The sequence below is a fragment of the Phyllobates terribilis genome, unplaced genomic scaffold (genome assembly GCF_046119375.1).
Source record: "Phyllobates terribilis strain yellow unplaced genomic scaffold, ASM4611937v1 Scaffold_10__3_contigs__length_209671492, whole genome shotgun sequence".
NCBI classification, from domain to species: domain Eukaryota; kingdom Metazoa; phylum Chordata; class Amphibia; order Anura; family Dendrobatidae; genus Phyllobates; species Phyllobates terribilis.
The window spans coordinates 13,953,852-13,969,937 of NW_027362770.1; the positions used below are offsets into that span (position 1 = coordinate 13,953,852).

Genomic DNA, 16,086 nt, shown 5'->3' on the forward strand with positions numbered 1-16,086 from the left:
CTCTTACTGATACCACCCTGACTCTGATGCCATCCTCATACTGATAGCACCCTGACTCTGATGCCATCCTCATAGTGATAGCACGGTGACACTGTTGCCACCTTCATACTGATTGAACTGACACTGATGGCACCCTCATACACATTGTACCCTGACATGGATGCGATCCTCATAGTGATAGCATCCTGACACTGATACCACCCTCAAACTGTTAGAAGCCTGACACTGTTGCAATCCTCATAGTGATAGCACCCTGACAGTGATGCCACCCTCATACTGATAGCACCGACACTGATGCCATCCTCAAAGTGATAGCATCCTGACACTGATGCCATCCTCATAGTGATAGCACCCTGACACAGATTCCATCCTCATACTGATAGCACCCTGACACTGATGCCACCCCCATACTGATAGCACCCTGACACTGATGCCACCCCCATACTGATAGCACCCCGACACTGATTCCATCCTCATAGTGATAGCACCCTGACAGTGATGCCATCCTCATACTGATAGCACCCTGACACTGATTCCATCCTCATAGTGATAGCACCCTGACACTGATGCCACCCTCATACTGATAGCACCCTGACACTGATTCCATCCTCATACTGATAGCATTCTGACACTGATTCCACCCTCATACTGATAGAATCCTGACACTGATGCCACACTCTTACAGATAGCACCCTGACTCTGATGCCATCCTCATACTGATAGCACCCTGACTCTGATGCCATCCTCATACTGATAGCACCCTGACACTGATGCCATCCTCATAGTGATAGCACCCTGACACTGATGCCACCCCTATACGGATAGCATCCTGACACTGATTCCACCCTCATACTGATAGCATCCTGACACTGATGCCACCCTCTTACTGATAGCACCCTGACTCTGATGCCATCCTCATACTGATAGCACCCAGACTCTGATGCCATCCTCATACTGATAGCACCCTGACACTGATGCCACCCTCATACTGATAGCACCCTGACACTGATGCCACACTCATACTGATAGCACCCTGACACTGATTCCATCCTCATAGTGATAGCACCCTGACACTGATGCCACCCATATACTGATAGCACCCTGACACTGATTCCACCCTCATACTGATAGCACTCTGACTCTGATGCCATCCTCATACTGATAGCACCCTGACTCTGATGCCACCTTCTTACTGATAGCACCCTCACTCTGATGCCATCCTCATACTGATAGCACCCAGACTCTTATGCCATCCTCATACTGATAGCACCCTGACTGTGATGCCATCATCATACTGATAGCACCCTGACTCTGATGCCATCCTCATACTGATAGCACCCTGACTCTGATGCCATCCTCATACTGATAGCACTCTGACTCTGATGACATCCTCATACTGATAGCACCATGACTCTGATGCCATCCTCATACTGATAGCACCATGACTCTGATGCCATCCTCATACTGATAGCACCCTGACTCTGATGCCACCCTCTTACTAATAGCACCCTGACTCTGATGCCATCTTCATACTGATAGCACCCTGACTCTGTTGCCATCCTCATACTGATAGCACCCTGACTCTGATGCCATCCTCATACTGATAGCACCCTGACTCTGATGCCACCCTCTTATTCATAGCACCCTGACTCTGATGCCATCCTCATACTGATAGCACTCTGACTCTGATGCCATCCTCATACTGATAGCACCCTGACTCTGATGCCATCCTCATACTGATAGCACCCTGACTCTGATGCCATCCTCATACAGATAGCACCCTGACTCTGTTGCCATCCTCATACTGATAGCACCCTGACTCTGATGCCATCCTCATACTGATAGCACCCTGACTCTGATGCCACCCTCTTATTCATAGCACCCTGACTCTGATGCCATCCTCATACTGATAGCACCCTGACTCTGATGCCACCCTCTTACTGATAGCACCCTGACTCTGATGCCATCCTCATACTGATAGCACCCTGACTCTGATGCCATCCTCATTCTGATAGCACCCTGACTCTGATGCCATCCTCATTCTGATAGCACCCTGACTCTGATGCCATCCTCATACTGATAGCACCCTGACTCTGATGCCATCCTCATACTGATAGCACCCTGACTCTGATGCCATCCTCATACTGAGAGCACCCTGACACTGTTGCCACCTTCATACTGATAGAACTGACACTGATGGCACCCTCATACACATTGTACCCTGACACGGATCCCATCCTCATAGTGATAGCATCCTGACACTGATGCCACCCTCATACTGATAGCACCCTGACACTGATGCCACCCCTATACTGATAGCACCCTGACACTGATTCCATCCTCATACTGATAGCACCCTGACTCTGATGCCACCCTCTTACTGATAGCATCCTGACACTGATTCCATCCTCATACTGATAGCACCCTGACACTGATTCCATCCTCATAGTGATAGCACCCTGACTCTGATGCCACCCCTATACTGATAGCATCCTGACACTGATTCCACCCTCATACTGATAGCATCCTGACACTGATGCCACCCTCTGATAGCACCCTGACTCTGATGCCATCCTCATACTGATAGCACCCTGACTCTAATGCCATCCTCATACTGATAGCACCCTGACTCTGATGCCATCCTCATACTGATAGCACCCTGACACTGATGCCACCTTCATACTGATAGCACCCTGACACGGATGCCACACTCATACTGATAGCACCCTGACACTGATTCCATCCTCATACTGATAGCACCCTGACACTGATGCCACCCCTATACTGATAGCATCCTGACACTCATTCCACCCTCATACTGATAGCATCCTGCCACTGATGCCACCCTCTTACTGATAGCATCCTGACTCTGATGCCACCCTCTTACTGATACCACCCTGACTCTGATGCCATCCTCATACTGATAGCACCCTGACTCTGATGCCATCCTCATAGTGATAGCACGGTGACACTGTTGCCACCTTCATACTGATAGAACTGACACTGATGGCACCCTCATACACATTGTACCCTGACACGGATGCGATCCTCATAGTGACAGCATCCTGACACTGATACCACCCTCAAACTGTTAGAAGCCTGACACTGTTGCAATCCTCATAGTGATAGCACCCTGACAGTGATGCCACCCTCATACTGATAGCACCGACACTGATGCCATCCTCAAAGTGATAGCATCCTGACACTGATGCCATCCTCATAGTGATAGCACCCTGACACAGATTCCATCCTCATACTGATAGCACCCTGACACTGATGCCACCCCCATACTGATAGCACCCTGACACTGATGCCACCCCCATACTGATAGCACCCTGACACTGATTCCATCCTCATAGTGATAGCACCCTGACAGTGATGCCATCCTCATACTGATAGCACCCTGACACTGATTCCATCCTCATAGTGATAGCACCCTGACACTGATGCCACCCTCATACTGATAGCACCCTGACACTGATTCCATCCTCATACTGATAGCATCCTGACACTGATTCCACCCTCATACTGATAGAATCCTGACACTGATGCCACACTCTTACAGATAGCACCCTGACTCTGATGCCATCCTCATACTGATAGCACCCTGACTCTGATGCCATCCTCATACTGATAGCACCCTGACACTGATGCCATCCTCATAGTGATAGCACCCTGACACTGATGCCACCCCTATACTGATAGCATCCTGACACTGATTCCACCCTCATACTGATAGCATCCTGACACTGATGCCACCCTCTTACTGATAGCACCCTGACTCTGATGCCATCCTCATACTGATAGCACCCAGACTCTGATGCCATCCTCATACTGATAGCACCCTGACACTGATGCCACCCTCATACTGATAGCACCCTGACACTGATGCCACACTCATACTGATAGCACCCTGACACTGATTCCATCCTCATAGTGATAGCACCCTGACACTGATGCCACCCATATACTGATAGCACCCTGACACTGATTCCACCCTCATACTGATAGCACTCTGACTCTGATGCCATCCTCATACTGATAGCACCCTGACTCTGATGCCACCTTCTTACTGATAGCACCCTCACTCTGATGCCATCCTCATACTGATAGCACCCTGACTCTGATGCCATCCTCATTCTGATAGCACCCTGACTCTGATGCCATCCTCATTCTGATAGCACCCTGACTCTGATGCCATCCTCATACTGATAGCACCCTGACTCTGATGCCATCCTCATACTGATAGCACCCTGACTCTGATGCCATCCTCATACTGAGAGCACCATGACACTGTTGCCACCTTCATACTGATAGAACTGACACTGATGGCACCCTCATACACATTGTACCCTGACACGGATCCCATCCTCATAGTGATAGCATCCTGACACTGATACCACCCTCAAACTGTTAGAAGCCTGACACTGTTGCAATCCTCATATTGATAGCACACTGACAGTGATGCCACCCTCATACTGATAGCACCGACACTGATGCCATCCTCATAGTGATGGCATCCTGACACTGATGCCACCCTCATACTGATAGCACCCTGACACTGATGCCACCCCTATACTGATAGCACCCTGACACTGATTCCATCCTCATACTGATAGCACCCTGACTCTGATGCCACCCTCTTACTGATAGCATCCTGACACTGATTCCATCCTCATACTGATAGCACCCTGACACTGATTCCATCCTCATAGTGATAGCACCCTGACTCTGATGCCACCCCTATACTGATAGCATCCTGACACTGATTCCACCCTCATACTGATAGCATCCTGACACTGATGCCACCCTCTGATAGCACCCTGACTCTGATGCCATCCTCATACTGATAGCACCCTGACTCTGATGCCATCCTCATACTGATAGCACCCTGACTCTGATGCCATCCTCATACTGATAGCACCCTGACACTGATGCCACCTTCATACTGATAGCACCCTGACACGGATGCCACACTCATACTGATAGCACCCTGACACTGATTCCATCCTCATACTGATAGCACCCTGACACTGATGCCACCCCTATACTGATAGCATCCTGACACTCATTCCACCCTCATACTGATAGCATCCTGACACTGATGCCACCCTCTTACTGATAGCATCCTGACTCTGATGCCACCCTCTTACTGATACCACCCTGACTCTGATGCCATCCTCATACTGATAGCACCCTGACTCTGCCATCCTCATAGTGATAGCACGGTGACACTGTTGCCACCTTCATACTGATAGAACTGACACTGATGGCACCCTCATACACATTGTACCCTGACACGGATGCGATCCTCATAGTGACAGCATCCTGACACTGATACCACCCTCAAACTGTTAGAAGCCTGACACTGTTGCAATCCTCATAGTGATAGCACCCTGACAGTGATGCCACCCTCATACTGATAGCACCGACACTGATGCCATCCTCAAAGTGATAGCATCCTGACACTGATGCCATCCTCATAGTGATAGCACCCTGACACAGATTCCATCCTCATACTGATAGCACCCTGACACTGATGCCACCCCCATACTGATAGCACCCTGACACTGATGCCACCCCCATACTGATAGCACCCCGACACTGATTCCATCCTCATAGTGATAGCACCCTGACAGTGATGCCATCCTCATACTGATAGCACCCTGACACTGATTCCATCCTCATAGTGATAGCACCCTGACACTGATGCCACCCTCATACTGATAGCACCCTGACACTGATTCCATCCTCATACTGATAGCATCCTGACACTGATTCCACCCTCATACTGATAGAATCCTGACACTGATGCCACACTCTTACAGATAGCACCCTGACTCTGATGCCATCCTCATACTGATAGCACCCTGACTCTGATGCCATCCTCATACTGATAGCACCCTGACACTGATGCCATCCTCATAGTGATAGCACCCTGACACTGATGCCACCCCTATACTGATAGCATCCTGACACTGATTCCACCCTCATACTGATAGCATCCTGACACTGATGCCACCCTCTTACTGATAGCACCCTGACTCTGATGCCATCCTCATACTGATAGCACCCAGACTCTGATGCCATCCTCATACTGATAGCACCCTGACACTGATGCCACCCTCATACTGATAGCACCCTGACACTGATGCCACACTCATACTGATAGCACCCTGACACTGATTCCATCCTCATAGTGATAGCACCCTGACACTGATGCCACCCATATACTGATAGCACCCTGACACTGATTCCACCCTCATACTGATAGCACTCTGACTCTGATGCCATCCTCATACTGATAGCACACTGACTCTGATGCCACCTTCTTACTGATAGCACCCTCACTCTGATGCCATCCTCATACTGATAGCACCCAGACTCTTATGCCATCCTCATACTGATAGCACCCTGACTGTGATGCCATCATCATACTGATAGCACCCTGACTCTGATGCCATCCTCATACTGATAGCACCCTGACTCTGATGCCATCCTCATACTGATAGCACTCTGACTCTGATGACATCCTCATACTGATAGCACCATGACTCTGATGCCATCCTCATACTGATAGCACCATGACTCTGATGCCATCTTCATACTGATAGCACCCTGACTCTGATGCCACCCTCTTACTAATAGCACCCTGACTCTGATGCCATGTTCATACTGATAGCACCCTGACTCTGTTGCCATCCTCATACTGATAGCACCCTGACTCTGATGCCATCCTCATACTGATAGCACCCTGACTCTGATGCCACCCTCTTATTCATAGCACCCTGACTCTGATGCCATCCTCATACTGATAGCACTCTGACTCTGATGCCATCCTCATACTGATAGCACCCTGACTCTGATGCCATCCTCATACTGATAGCACCCTGACTCTGATGCCATCCTCATACAGATAGCACCCTGACTCTGTTGCCATCCTCATACTGATAGCACCCTGACTCTGATGCCATCCTCATACTGATAGCACCCTGACTCTGATGCCACCCTCTTATTCATAGCACCCTGACTCTGATGCCATCCTCATACTGATAGCACCCTGACTCTGATGCCATCCTCATTCTGATAGCACCCTGACTCTGATGCCATCCTCATACTGATAGCACCCTGACTCTGATGCCATCCTCATACTGATAGCACCCTGACTCTGATGCCATCCTCATACTGAGAGCACCCTGACACTGTTGCCACCTTCATACTGATAGAACTGACACTGATGGCACCCTCATACACATTGTACCCTGACACGGATCCCATCCTCATAGTGATAGCATCCTGACACTGATACCACCCTCAAACTGTTAGAAGCCTGACACTGTTGCAATCCTCATAGTGATAGCACACTGACAGTGATGCCACCCTCATACTGATAGCACCGACACTGATGCCATCCTCATAGTGATGGCATCCTGACACTGATGCCACCCTCATACTGATAGCACCCTGACACTGATGCCACCCCTATACTGATAGCACCCTGACACTGATTCCATCCTCATACTGATAGCACCCTGACTCTGATGCCACCCTCTTACTGATAGCATCCTGACACTGATTCCATCCTCATACTGATAGCACCCTGACACTGATTCCATCCTCATAGTGATAGCACCCTGACTCTGATGCCACCCCTATACTGATAGCATCCTGACACTGATTCCACCCTCATACTGATAGCATCCTGACACTGATGCCACCCTCTGATAGCACCCTGACTCTGATGCCATCCTCATACTGATAGCACCCTGACTCTGATGCCATCCTCATACTGATAGCACCCTGACTCTGATGCCATCCTCATACTGATAGCACCCTGACACTGATGCCACCTTCATACTGATAGCACCCTGACACGGATGCCACACTCATACTGATAGCACCCTGACACTGATTCCATCCTCATACTGATAGCACCTTGACACTGATGCCACCCCTATACTGATAGCATCCTGACACTCATTCCACCCTCATACTGATAGCATCCTGACACTGATGCCACCCTCTTACTGATAGCATCCTGACTCTGATGTCACCCTCTTACTGATACCACCCTGACTCTGATGCCATCCTCATACTGATAGCACCCTGACTCTGATGCCATCCTCATAGTGATAGCACGGTGACACTGTTGCCACCTTCATACTGATAGAACTGACACTGATGGCACCCTCATACACATTGTACCCTGACACGGATGCGATCCTCATAGTGACAGCATCCTGACACTGATACCACCCTCAAACTGTTAGAAGCCTGACACTGTTGCAATCCTCATAGTGATAGCACCCTGACAGTAATGCCACCCTCATACTGATAGCACCGACACTGATGCCATCCTCAAAGTGATAGCATCCTGACACTGATGCCATCCTCATAGTGATAGCACCCTGACACAGATTCCATCCTCATACTGATAGCACCCTGACACTGATGCCACCCCCATACTGATAGCACCCTGACACTGATGCCACCCCCATACTGATAGCACCCCGACACTGATTCCATCCTCATAGTGATAGCACCCTGACAGTGATGCCATCCTCATACTGATAGCACCCTGACACTGATTCCATCCTCATAGTGATAGCACCCTGACACTGATGCCGCCCTCATACTGATAGCACCCTGACACTGATTCCATCCTCATACTGATAGCATCCTGACACTGATTCCACCCTCATACTGATAGAATCCTGACACTGATGCCACACTCTTACAGATAGCACCCTGACTCTGATGCCATCCTCATACTGATAGCACCCTGACTCTGATGCCATCCTCATACTGATAGCACCCTGACACTGATGCCATCCTCATAGTGATAGCACCCTGACACTGATGCCACCCCTATACTGATAGCATCCTGACACTGATTCCACCCTCATACTGATAGCATCCTGACACTGATGCCACCCTCTTACTGATAGCACCCTGACTCTGATGCCATCCTCATACTGATAGCACCCAGACTCTGATGCCATCCTCATACTGATAGCACCCTGACACTGATGCCACCATCATACTGATAGCACCCTGACACTGATGCCACACTCATACTGATAGCACCCTGACACTGATTCCATCCTCATAGTGATAGCACCCTGACACTGATGCCACCCCTATACTGATAGCATCCTGACACTGATTCCACCCTCATACTGATAGCATCCTGACACTGATTCCACCCTCATACTGATAGCATCCTGACATTGATGCCACCCTCGTACTGATAGCACCCTGACTCTGATGCCATCCTCGTGCTGATCGCACCCTGACTCTGATGCCATCCTCATACTGATAGCACCCTGACTCTGATGCCATCCTCATACTGATAGCACCCTGACACTGATGCCATCCTCATAGTGATAGCACCCTGACACTGATGCCACCCCTATACTGATAGCATCCTGACACTGATTCCACCCTGATACTGATAGCATCCTGACACTGATGCCACCCTCTTACTGATAGCACCCTGACTCTGATGCCATCCTCATACTGATAGCACCCAGACTCTGATGCCATCCTCATACTGATAGCACCCTGACACTGATGCCACCCTCATACTGATAGCACCCTGACACTGATGCCACACTCATACTGATAGCACCCTGACACTGATTCCATCCTCATAGTGATAGCACCCTGACACTGATGCCACCCCTATACTGATAGCATCCTGACACTGATTCCACCCTCATACTGATAGCATCCTGACACTGATTCCACCCTCATACTGATAGCATCCTGACATTGATGCCACCCTCGTACTGATAGCACCCTGACTCTGATGCCATCCTCATACTGATAGCACCCTGACTCTGATGCCATCCTCATACTGATAGCACCCTGACTCTGATGCCATCCTCATACTGATAGCACCCTGACTCTGATGCCATCCTCATACTGATAGCACCCTGACTCTGATGCCACCCTCTTACTGATAGCACCCTGACTCTGATGCCATCCTCATACTGATGGCACCCTGACTCTGATGCCATCCTCATACTGATAGCACACTGACTCTGATGCCATTCTCATACTGATAGCACCCTGACGCTGATGCCATCCTCATACTGATAGCACCCTGACTCTGATGCCATCCTCATACTTATAGCACCCTGACTCTGATGCCACCCTCATACTTATAGCACCCTGACTGATGCCACTCTCATACTGATAGCACCCTGACTCTGATGCCATCCTCATACTGATAGCACCCTGACTCTGTTGCCATCCTCATACTGATAGCACCCTGACACTGTTGCCACCTTCATACTGATAGAACTGACACTGATCGCACCCTCATACACATTGTACCCTGACACGGATGCCATCCTCAAAGTGATAGCATCCTGACACTGATACCACCCTCAAACTGTTAGAAGCCTGAAACTGTTGCAATCCTCATAGTGATAGCACACGGACACTGATGCCACCCTCATACTGATAGCACCGACACTGATGCCATCCTCATAGTGATAGCATCCTGACACTGATGCCACCCTCATACTGATAGCACCCTGACACTGATGCCTCCCCCATACTGATAGCATCCTGACACTGATGCCACCCTCATACTGATAGCACCCTGACACTGATGCCATCCTCATAGTGATAGCATCCTGACACTGATACAACCCTCATATTGTTAGAAGCCTGACACTGATGCCATCCTCATAGTGATAGCATCCTGACACTGATGCCACCCTCATACTGATAGCACCCTGACACTGATTCCATCCTCATAGTGATAGCACCCTGACAGTGATGCCACCCCTATACTGATAGCACCCTGACACTGATTCCATCCTCAAAGTGATAGCACCCTGACACTGATGCCACCCCTATACTGATAGCATCCTGACACTGATTCCACCCGCATACTGATAGCATCCTGACACTGATGCCACCCTCTTACTGATAGCATCCTGACTCTGATGCCAACCTCTTACTGATAGCACCCTGACTCTGATGCCATCCTCATACTGATAGCACCCTGACTCTGATGCCATCCTCATAGTGATAGCACCCTGACACTGTTGCCACCTTCATACTGATAGAACTGACACTGATGGCACCCTCATACACATTGTACCCTGACACGGATGCGATTCTCATAGTGATTGCATCCTGACACTGATACCACCCTCAAACTGTTAGAAGCCTGACACTGTTGCAATCCTCATAGTGATAGCACCCTGACAGTGATGCCACCCTCATACTGATAGCACCGACACTGATGCCATCCTCATAGTGATAGCACCCTGACACAGATTCCATCCTCATACTGATAGCATCCAGACTCTGATGCCATCCTCATACTGATAGCACCCTGACACTGATGCCACCCTCATACTGATAGCACCCTGACACTGATGTCACACTCATACTGACAGCACCCTGACACTGATTCCATCCTCATAGTGATAGCACCCTGACACTGATGCCACCCCTATACTGATAGCATCCTGACACTGATTCCACCCTCATACTGATAGCATCCTGACACTGATTCCACCCTCATACTGATAGCATCCTGACATTGATGCCACCCTCATACTGATAGCACCCTGACTCTGATGCCATCCTCATACTGATAGCACCCTGACTCTGATGCCACCCTCTTACTGATAGCACCCTGACTCTGATGCCATCCTCATACTGATAGCACCCTGACTCTGATGCCACCATCTTACTGATAGCACCCTGACACTGATACCACCCTCATACTGATAGCACCCTGACACTGATGCCATCCTCATAGTGATAGCACCCTAACACTGATGCCACCCCTATACTGATAGCATCCTGACACTGATTCCACCCTCATGCTGGTAGCATCCTGACACTGACACCACCCTCATACTGTTAGAAGCCTGACCCTGTTGCAATCCTCATAGTGATAGCACACTGACAGGGATGCCACCCTCATACTGATAGCACCTACACTGAAGCCATCCTCATAGTGATAGCATCCTGACACTGATGCCACCCTCATACTGATAGCACCCTGATACTGATTCCATCCTAATAGTGATAGCACCCTGACTCTGATGCCACCCCTATACTGATAGCATCCTGACACTGATTCCACCCTCATACTGATAGCATCCTGACACTGATGCCATCCTCATACTGATAGCACCATGACTCTGATGCCATCCTCATACTGATGGCACCATGACTCTGATGCCATCCTCATACTGATAGCACCCTGACACTGATGCCATCCTCATAGTGATAGCACCCTGACAATGATGCCATCCCCAAACTGATAGCACCCTGACACTGATGCCACACTCATACTGATAGCACCCTGACACTGATTCCATCCTCAAAGTGATAGCACCCTGACACTGATGCCACCCCTATAGTGATAGCATCCTGACACTGATTCCACCCTCATACTGATAGCATCCTGACACTGATGCCACCCTCTTACTGATAGCACCCTGACTCTGATGCCACCCTCTTACTGATAGCACCCTGACTCTGATGCCATCCTCATACTGATAGCATCCTGACACTGATTCCACCATCTTACTGATAGCACCCTGATTCTGATGCCACCCCCATACTGATAACACCCTGACACTGATACCACCCTCATACTGAGAGCACCCTGACTCTGATGCCATCCTCATTCTGATAGCACCCTGACACTGATGCCATCCTCATAGTGATGGCATCCTGACACTGATGCCATCCTCTTACTGATAGCATCCTGACACTGATTCCATCCTCATACTGATAGCACCCTGACACTGATTCCATCCTCATAGTGATAGCACCCTGACTCTGATGCCACCCCTATACTGATAGCATCCTGACACTGATTCCACCCTCATACTGATAGCACCCTGACACTGATGCCACCTTCATACTGATAGCACCCTGACACGGATGCCACACTCATACTGATAGCACCCTGACACTGATTCCATCCTCAAAGTGATAGCACCCTGACACTGATGCCACCCCTATACTGATAGCATCCTGACACTGATTCCACCCTCATACTGATAGCATCCTGACACTGATGCCACCCTCTTACTGATAGCATCCTGACTCTGATGCCACCCTCTTACTGATAGCACCCTGACTCTGATGTCATCCTCATACTGATAGCACCCTGACTCTGATGCCATCCTCATAGTGATAGCACCCTGACACTGTTGCCACCTTCATACTGATAGAACTGACACTGATGGCACCCTCATACACATTGTACCCTGACACGGATGCCATCCTCATAGTGATAGCATCCTGACACTGATACCACCCTCAAACTGTTAGAAGCCTGACACTGTTGCAATCCTCATAGTGATGCCACCCTCATACTGATAGCACCGACACTGATGCCATCCTCATAGTGATAGCATCCTGACACTGATGCCATCCTCATAGTGATAGCACCCTGACACAGATTCCATCCTCATATTGATAGCACCCTGACACTGATGCCACCCCCATACTGATAGCACCCCGACACTGATTCCATCCTCATAGTGATAGCACCCTGACAGTGATGCCATCCTCATACTGATAGCACCCTGACACTGATTCCATCCTCATAGTGATAGCACCCTGACACTGATGCCACCCTCATACTGATAGCACTGACACTGATTCCATCCTCATACTGATAGCATCCTGACACTGATTCCACCGTCATACTGATAGCATCCTGACACTGATGCCACCCTCTTACTGATAGCACCCTGACTCTGATGCCATCCTCATACTGATAGCACCCAGACTCTGATGCCATCCTCATACTGACAGCACCCTGACTCTGATGCCACCCTCATACTGATAGCACCCTGACACTGATGCCACACTCATACTGATAGCACCCTGACACTGATTCCATCCTCATAGTGATAGCACCCTGACACTGATGCCACCCCTATACTGATAGCATCCTGACACTGATTCCACCCTCATACTGATAGCATCCTGACACTGATTCCACCCTCATACTGATAGCATCCTGACATTGATGCCACCCTCATACTGATAGCACCCTGACTCTGATGCCATCCTCATACTGATAGCACCCTGACTCTGATGCCATCCTCTTACTGATAGCACCCTGATTCTGATGCCATCCTCATACTGATAGCACCCTGACTCTAATGCCATCCTCATACTGATAGCACACTGACTCTGATGCCATTCTCATACTGATAGCACCCTCTGATGCCATCCTCATACTGATAGCACCCTGACACTGATGCCACCCTCATTCTTATAGCACCCTGACTCTGATGCCACTCTCATACTGATAGCACCCTGACTCTGATGCCATCCTCATACTGATAGCACCCTGACTCTGATGCCATCCTCATACTGATAGCACCCTGACACTGTTGCCACCTTCATACTGATAGAACTGACACTGATCGCACCCTCATACACATTGTACCCTGACACGGATGCCATCCTCATAGTGATAGCATCCTGACACTGATACCACCCTCAAACTGTTAGAAGCCTGAAACTGTTGCAATCCTCATAGTGAAAGCACACTGACACTGATGCCACCCTGATACTGATAGCACCGACACTGATGCCATCCTCATAGTGATAGCATCCTGACACTGATGCCACCCTCATACTGATAGCACCCTGACACTGATGCCACCCCCATACTGATAGCATCCTGTCACTGATGCCACCCTCATACTGATAGCACCCTGACACTGATGCCATCCTGATAGTGATAGCATCCTGACACTGATACAACCCTCATATTGTTAGAAGCCTGACACTGATGCCATCCTCATAGTGATAGCATCCTGACACTGATGCCACCCTCATACTGATAGCACCCTGACACTGATTCCATCCTCATAGTGATAGCACCCTGACCGTGATGCCATCCTCATACTGATAGCATCCTGACACTGATTCCATCCTCATAGTGATAGCACCCTGACACTGATGCCACCCCTATACTGATAGCACCCTGACACTGATGCCATCCTCATACTGATAGCATCCTGACACTGATGCCACCATCTTACTGATAGCACCCTGACTCTGATGCCATCCTCATTCTGATAGCACCCTGACACTGATGCCATCCTCATAGTGATAGCACCCTAACACTGATGCCACCCCTATACTGATAGCATCCTGACACTGATTCCACCCTCATGCTGATAGCATCCTGACACTGATACCACCCTCATACTGTTAGAAGCCTGACACTGTTGCAATCCTCATAGTGATAGCACACTGACAGTGATGCCACCCTCATACTGATAGCACCCTGATACTGATTCCATCCTCAAAGTGATAGCACCCTGACACTGATGCCACCCCTATACTGATAGCATCCTGACACTGATGCCACCCTCATACTGATAGCACCCTGACACTGATACCACCCTCATACTGATAGCACCCTGACACTGATGCCATCCTCATACTGATAGCACCCTGATGGTGTCAGGAGAGAAATTGTCACTCTAATCCACCCCGCGCTGAGTACCACATTACCTGCGCTCACAAACAGCTTGGATCTGACTTCTCCCGGCTGCTTCTCTTCCCGGATCACAGCTTTGTTTGCGATATTCGCATCTAGGCAACAGTTGCTAGAACACAAGTATGGTGTCCTCCGTGGCTCATAATACCTCTTTTCAGAATAAAACTGTGTGGAAACCCCCCCGTCACTCTCCAGTGTGGGAGTGCCAAACAATTTCTGCCGGCACTGAACCCTGTCATTATAAGACAATGAGAGCAGGTCTGTGTAATGATAATGAAGGGAAAGGGCAAAGAAATATGTTTGCTAATATATGCACTGATATAATGGTACCCTTGTTATATATAAAGAGACCCAAACAAGCCAGCTTGTATGGCCGGCAGTGGAAAAATCAGGTCCCCATGTGGAATGGAGACTAGTCCCCTTACCCAGAGGTGTAGCTAAGGTTTTGGTTCAGGGGCAGCAAAACGTCTGATGGGCCCCTAACCAGGTAACCCTGATTACAGCTATGGGGGTGCACCCTAATAGTGGATGTAGGAGAACCTCAGCAGATGACTGCACTGTTACTGAAA

General features: G+C 49.3%; 1 protein-coding gene across 2 annotated transcripts in view; it reads right to left on the reverse strand.

Annotated features, from left to right (window-relative positions):
* NME5 (NME/NM23 family member 5) overlaps window positions 1-15,672 on the reverse strand; it is a 315,360-nt gene extending 299,688 nt beyond the window's left edge. The window contains exon 1 of one of the 2 annotated variants that reach the window (XM_073649499.1): window positions 15,532-15,672. The gene's annotated coding sequence lies outside the window, so the exon portion shown is untranslated. The remainder of the gene's footprint in view (window positions 1-15,531) is intronic. The other variant, XM_073649500.1, reaches the window with a different exon arrangement.
* Between the last annotated feature and the right edge of the window lie 414 nt (window positions 15,673-16,086).